Source organism: Octopus bimaculoides, chromosome 1 (assembly GCF_001194135.2).
Source record: "Octopus bimaculoides isolate UCB-OBI-ISO-001 chromosome 1, ASM119413v2, whole genome shotgun sequence".
Lineage (NCBI taxonomy): Eukaryota > Metazoa > Mollusca > Cephalopoda > Octopoda > Octopodidae > Octopus > Octopus bimaculoides.
In genome coordinates this window covers 192,519,017-192,525,262 of record NC_068981.1, presented here as the reverse complement: position 1 = coordinate 192,525,262, position 6,246 = coordinate 192,519,017, and the positions used below count along the sequence as shown (strand labels likewise).

The 6,246-nt window shown below is 38.9% G+C and overlaps 1 long non-coding RNA gene across 1 annotated transcript in view; it reads right to left on the bottom strand.

The window, feature by feature from the left end:
- The window catches only part of LOC106871611 (uncharacterized), a 31,311-nt gene continuing 25,065 nt past the window's right edge, over nt 1-6,246 (bottom strand). The window contains exon 3 of the long non-coding RNA XR_001409678.2: nt 1-71. This is a non-coding gene — a long non-coding RNA (uncharacterized LOC106871611). The remainder of the gene's footprint in view (nt 72-6,246) is intronic.

Below are 6,246 nucleotides of genomic sequence, written 5' to 3'. Positions count from 1 at the left end.
ATAACAGGTACATTTTCCATCCGCACAAACGCCATTTCCATAACATGGGTTATCAGCGCCACCTGGACATTCTGTACAAAAGAAAAAAGGTTTGTTTTAACAAAAATGTTTTTTGCAGCAAGAGTCATTTTGAAAAATTCGTCAGCAACGTTTTAAAATATTTAAAAAAAATACATACAGTCTTCATTTTAAAAACCATTATTGCTTTTGAGTGGTCAATGTACTTCACAGTTCCACTTACCTCTCCCAAGAGGTCTGTTTAATTGTTAATAGACATTACTAGTTATGAAAATATATTAAATTTCAGCTGAAAATCCGGACCTCAGACGAGATTCAGTTTAATTCAAGATAATACTATTCTTGGTGACTCGTTGTAATATAAAACATTTCAAAACGGCAGTAAGAAAATAATGTACTCTTTTACTTTGTCACACGTTCCAGTCATTTGACTGTTACCATGCTTCAGCACCACTGTCGAGGATTTTAATCGATCACATTGATCCCAGTTATGGCTCTCTATTAACCGATTCAACTAAGTTACTTCTTTGACGCAAAGGGACGCAAATTGACACGCTGGTTAACATGATAAAAATTTTACTTGTGTCAAATGCAGTGACATTATTTTCACCGAACTTCCAACAGCGAGGTACCATTGGTTAATAACACCAACCAATCATTATCTTGTAGTGGATCTTGCAGGCATGATGTAGATTCGATCCTAGATAGCCAAATTTAATTAACACTTTTCTCACGGTAAAACAATAGTTTTTCTGTGACAGCAGTTTACATTTTCCAGATGCCTCAGCTAAGCAAAATGATGTCTCCGCCACTTGACCCTTCTAACATCTTATAAGCCACCAAAGGCTAGAATTAAGATAACAAGTACCACCAACGATATGTCTATCCTTCTGGATAGTTATAAAAACAAGAACCCCGAAGTAAAAGTCAGTTAGTGAGTTAATGAGAACCCGAGTTAGAGAGAGCGACCATCAGTTAGTAAACGGACCACTAGAATCATGGGGAATCGGAGAGAAAAAGAAAGTTACAATCAGCGACTATGCGAGACAACTTCCCTCAACTCTCTCACTATCACTAGCTCAGCTCACTTTCTTCTTAATACTTTACTCCATCTCTATCTGTAATTACTTCTACACAATGACGAGAACACAAACACAAACTATACAAGGAAAATCTACGACATCTATTTTTACTTCGCATGCTTTACGATTTTATCACCTGCCCGTCGAGGCAAGGTATTTTACAATGTAACGGTAAATAAATATTTTCTTCACAACTTCAATCACTGTTCTTTCATCTTTACATAATGGCAATCAACGAAGAACCAATCCTTACAAACTAATTACGACTCTGACGTTCCATATTATTGTTTACAAAATAAACTTCAACCGTTACAACCTCTTCTACTCACAAACTGATTGTATTCTGGCTTATTGTAATTATTTTCCAGACTTCATTTTATCTAGGAATATGGTATTCAATAAGATTAATGCAACAATAATGAAAGAGTAAAAATAAATAATGAGAGTAGTCTGTCGTTCAACCTCTATTTTATTGATAAAGGGTGGAAATGGAACATGACTGTTCCAAGAAAATATATTAATAGAATAACGTCGGAAAATGACATAATTTTTTTACCTAATTCTGTAAGAAAATGCTGTTTTCATCTTAGTGATTTAGTTGGACAGCTTGTGTGACTGTACGTAGAGGAGAAAGAATGTACATATGTGTTTCCAGCCACTTTTAGATTAGGAACAGATTCGGTCGTTCCTATCCTCCGACTGTCAATAGTGTCTGAGCTGATGCATGACTGCGTTCATTTCTCTCTCGGTGTATTTTGTTTGTGTTTACAAAAGCCTCCTAATTGGGAAGAAAACAGATCAAATTGAGGCAGGGATTTGCTACAAATTATGTTCTTTCTTTCTTAAGGATGGGATATAATTTGAGCGAGATGTGATCGTTACTTCTCATATGATAAGCGACCAATCGTTAGAGGCGTTATAAAACCAGTACAGCTGCTTCTCAGACAGTCTTTGCTACTGATCCCCACTATCTAAAATTAATGAACCTTGTGTTTGGGTATGAGTATGCAGTTATACTTATCATTGTAATTTATCCTAGTAGTGTAATTAGTTTATTATCACTGAATTTATAATTGTGCTTGTAGTGGCGCGAAATTATAGCCGCCATTGAGGAAGCCCCTCGAGTTGCGCATGCGTAGTAAAACTCATACTTAAACAGTTACTTTCAATTTCTCATCGAGTTGAGCTGAGACCTTCGACGTGACAACACCTCGCTCCTCCACAAAGCACTTTTACACTGTTCTCTGGCAGGCATCAAGGAAGCCCTTAACTTTCCAATACCAACTACACCATAATCAGCGGCTGCTAAGCTGAATGACAGGAAATGTGAAACCAAGCATCATCATAAATAAACCTTTTTATTATGTTGTTAATTGTTCTGATGGCTCTTCATTAAAAATGCTGTTGAAAGGTGATAGAGAGAGACTAAAGTCTCCATGACAACTATCAAACGTTTACATGCTTATTGTGCGTATAAGTATATGTGTATGCGTGCACGATATGAAGTGCCCTATTCAAGTATACAACACATGCTTGGTTCGAGAATTGAACCTATGACCATAGGATCCCGAACCCAATACCTTAATCCCTAGGTCGCGCGCCTTGACTCGCAACACACGACACACTCACATGTGTGTGTTGTGTGCATATATGTGTGTGTGTGAGTGTAGAGAGACACATACACACAAATACATATATACAGACGGTCTACACATCTGTAAATAAGTTGCAGTCTTGAGATGGTGCATCCCCCGTGCTCCACTGTCTGTTCGCGACTACACAGGCGCCTTAAACATCTAGCAAAAGTGTGGTGCAGACTCTCAGATCTCATTCGATTACGAGTAACGACTAAGCTTTTAAGCATGTGTGAGTCTGTGTGTGAGAGAAAGAGCAGGGGAGAGAGAAAAAGAGAGTATGTATGTACATCATCATCATCATCATCATCATTGTTTAACGTCCGTTTTCCATGCTGGCATGGGTTGAGCGGTTTGACTGAGATCTAGAGAGCCAGCGGCTGCACCGGGCTCAGTCTGATCTGGCAATGTTTCTACAGTGAGATGCCAACCACTCCGAGAGTGTAGTGGGTGCTTTTTATGTGCCACCAGCACAGGAGGGCCGGACATCGGCCACGTTCGAATGGTGCTTATTACACGCTACCAGCACGGGAGCCAGTCAGGTGGCACTGGCATCGGCCACGTTCGGATGGCGCTTTTTACGTGTCACCAGTACGGGGAGCCAGTCAGGCGGCACTGGCAACGACCTACGCATGAATGGTGCTTATTGCATGCCACCAACATGGGAGCCAGTCAGGCGGCACTGGCATCGGCCACAACTACAATTTCCATTTTGATTTTTGATTTTTGATTTTACTTGACTCAACAGTCTCCCCATGCACAGCGTGTCGCCCGACGATTCAAAGGTATTTTTTTAATGGGCTGGTTATACGACACTGGTATAGGCTACGGCTGTGATCTCACTTTACTTGCCGGATCTTCTCAATCACAACATATCCCCAGAGGTCTCATTCTCTTGTGATTGCTTCTGTGAGGCCCAACGTTCGAAGGTCATGCTTCACCATAAATTATGCATGCATAATTTTTTTAACGAAAAATAAGTTATAGTGACTTCAAAATTTCGGCTTGCTAGTTATCATCAGATGACAGCAAGTAAGCCGAAACTTCGAAGTCACTGCCAACTAAATTTATAAATATGATATTCTTGAGTGACCCTAATTTTTTAATATATCTAAATTGTTATTATTATCATTATCCTTGCAATATCAGCTAGGCTTTGAAATAACTTTTGACAATAAACAACTTTTTAAAAAACTCCTTGGCTTTAACTGGCTTCTAGAAATAATCCTTTCTACTTTAGGTACAAAACCTGAAATTTATGGGAAGTAGGGGAAATCGACTACATCGATTTCAATGCTTGACGGGTATTTACTTACTGGCCCCGAGAGATGAAAGGCAAAATTTAAAGAGGAGGGGTGTTTGTGCCCGGCAAAGAGAACATTCTTAGAATATGACATAGACTTTTGAAACACTGTATATTATGTCATAATTCTAGACAGGAAAAAATCTGAGAACTATAATTCGAATCTAAACCGGATTCTCGCTACAATGGAAACAAAACTACTTCGAAACAGGTCTTTGCAAATTACAGGAGTTCTCCGGCGTCGTAACCAAATACATTTTCACAGCTATTTCCCCGTTCACTCCTTCACTTCAGCTTTCACAAATAACTATGTTTGTTCTAGATATTTTAAAAGAATGTATCCGAGTTCAAATCCCGTCGTTATTACGGGGTCGACATAGCAGCAGATTGGAATCATTAGAACGTGTAGCAAACTGCCATGCAGTATTCCTTTTGACTCTTTACGTTGTAAGTTCAAATCCTGCCAAGTCAAATCCTCCCAGGGTCGATGAAATGAAGAACCAATCTAAGGCTGGGGTCATTGGATACGAATAAATCCCCTCCCCTCAAAATTGCGGAGTCGGTGAAATAAAGTACGAGCCAAGTACAACGTCGTTGTCGTGTTGTCATCATCATCATCATCATCACCATCGCCACTATCATCACCATCGTCCCATGGATATTAGTGATTCGAGTCCTAGGACTCAGGGCCGATTGCCCAGTTTCCCCGATGTGTAAGTGACCGAGAGCACATTCCCCCTGAACGGGAGGCCAGTTTGTCACGGGGTTACTCGTTTACAGCTGAGTGGAGTGGAGCAACGTGAAATGAGGTGTTTTGCTCAAGAAGAAAACACACCACTCGGTCGGGGAATCGAAATCTCGAGCTTGCAATCGTGAGTCAATACCCTGACCACAAAGCAACGCACCCTCATAGTCACGTACTGGGTCGATTTCATCGGCTGTCCTCACCCCAAATATGTGGCCTTTTAATAAATATTAGAAATCAATATTTCTCTAAGGATAAGGTGGCGATGCTGCTGAATTTGAACGCCGAACAAAATGCTGAACAGCATTTCGTTCTGCGTTCAAATTCAGCAGAGGTCGAATTTAATTTTCCTCCTTTCGGGGATCGATGAATTAAGTACCAGCTGAGTACTGGGGTCAATGTAATCCACTAGCTCCCTTCCTGAAACTGCTGACCTTGTACCAAAAATTTCAAACTGGTATTTCTCTGAAGACAAAGGTTTTCACTGCCAGAAGTTTCGTCTCCAAGTTATTCTATGGCGTTCTGGTTATATCAGCGACGTCTAAGCACTTGTATGATTCCAACCAACTTGTATTCGTGCTGATCACAAGAATACATTTCCTGTCATTATTAAACTCACGGCCAATTAAAAAAGGAAAATCTACTTGAACAACACGTGACAGGATTTGTAATTGCTTTCTTATCCAATTTATTTAGTCTCTCTCGCGCACATACAGATATCTACAAACATACAAATATACACATGTAAATATATATAGTTATTTGTGTCTATGTGGTCAACACGCACACACATACACACACGCGCATATACATACATATACATACATACACATATACATACATATATACATAGAAAGATAAATATGTATATACATACATATAATTTAAACAGGTTTTAAGGAAAACGACATACGTATATATATATATATATATATATATATATATATATATATATATATATATATATATATATATATATGCACACACATACACGCAAACACACATACACACACGCACATATATATATATACACATACATATATCTATATACATGTGGTGTATATGTGTATATATGTATACGTGTGTGTGTGTGTGTGTGTGTGTAAGCTCATGTACATAGGTATTCAACAATGTGCGCAGATTCTTCTGCAGAAAGTGATGACCTACAAGCGACTAAGAAAATCTTTTTCAGCTACTTCTAGGTTAACATAAGGATGGGCGTCATTTTGGTTGCTGTTTGGTTGGACCACTTCTCCCTTTATCTGGTCATGTATTTATGAGGGATGAATTATAACCGTGTATGTGTGTGTCGTTTACACATGCACACAAAAATACATGCGTGTATCTGTATGTGTATAATGTGTGCGCAGAATGTATGTGTGTGTGTCTATCGTTTACACATGCACACAAAAATACATGTATCTGTGTATATATGTGTGTGTTTGTATATGTATAATGTGTGTG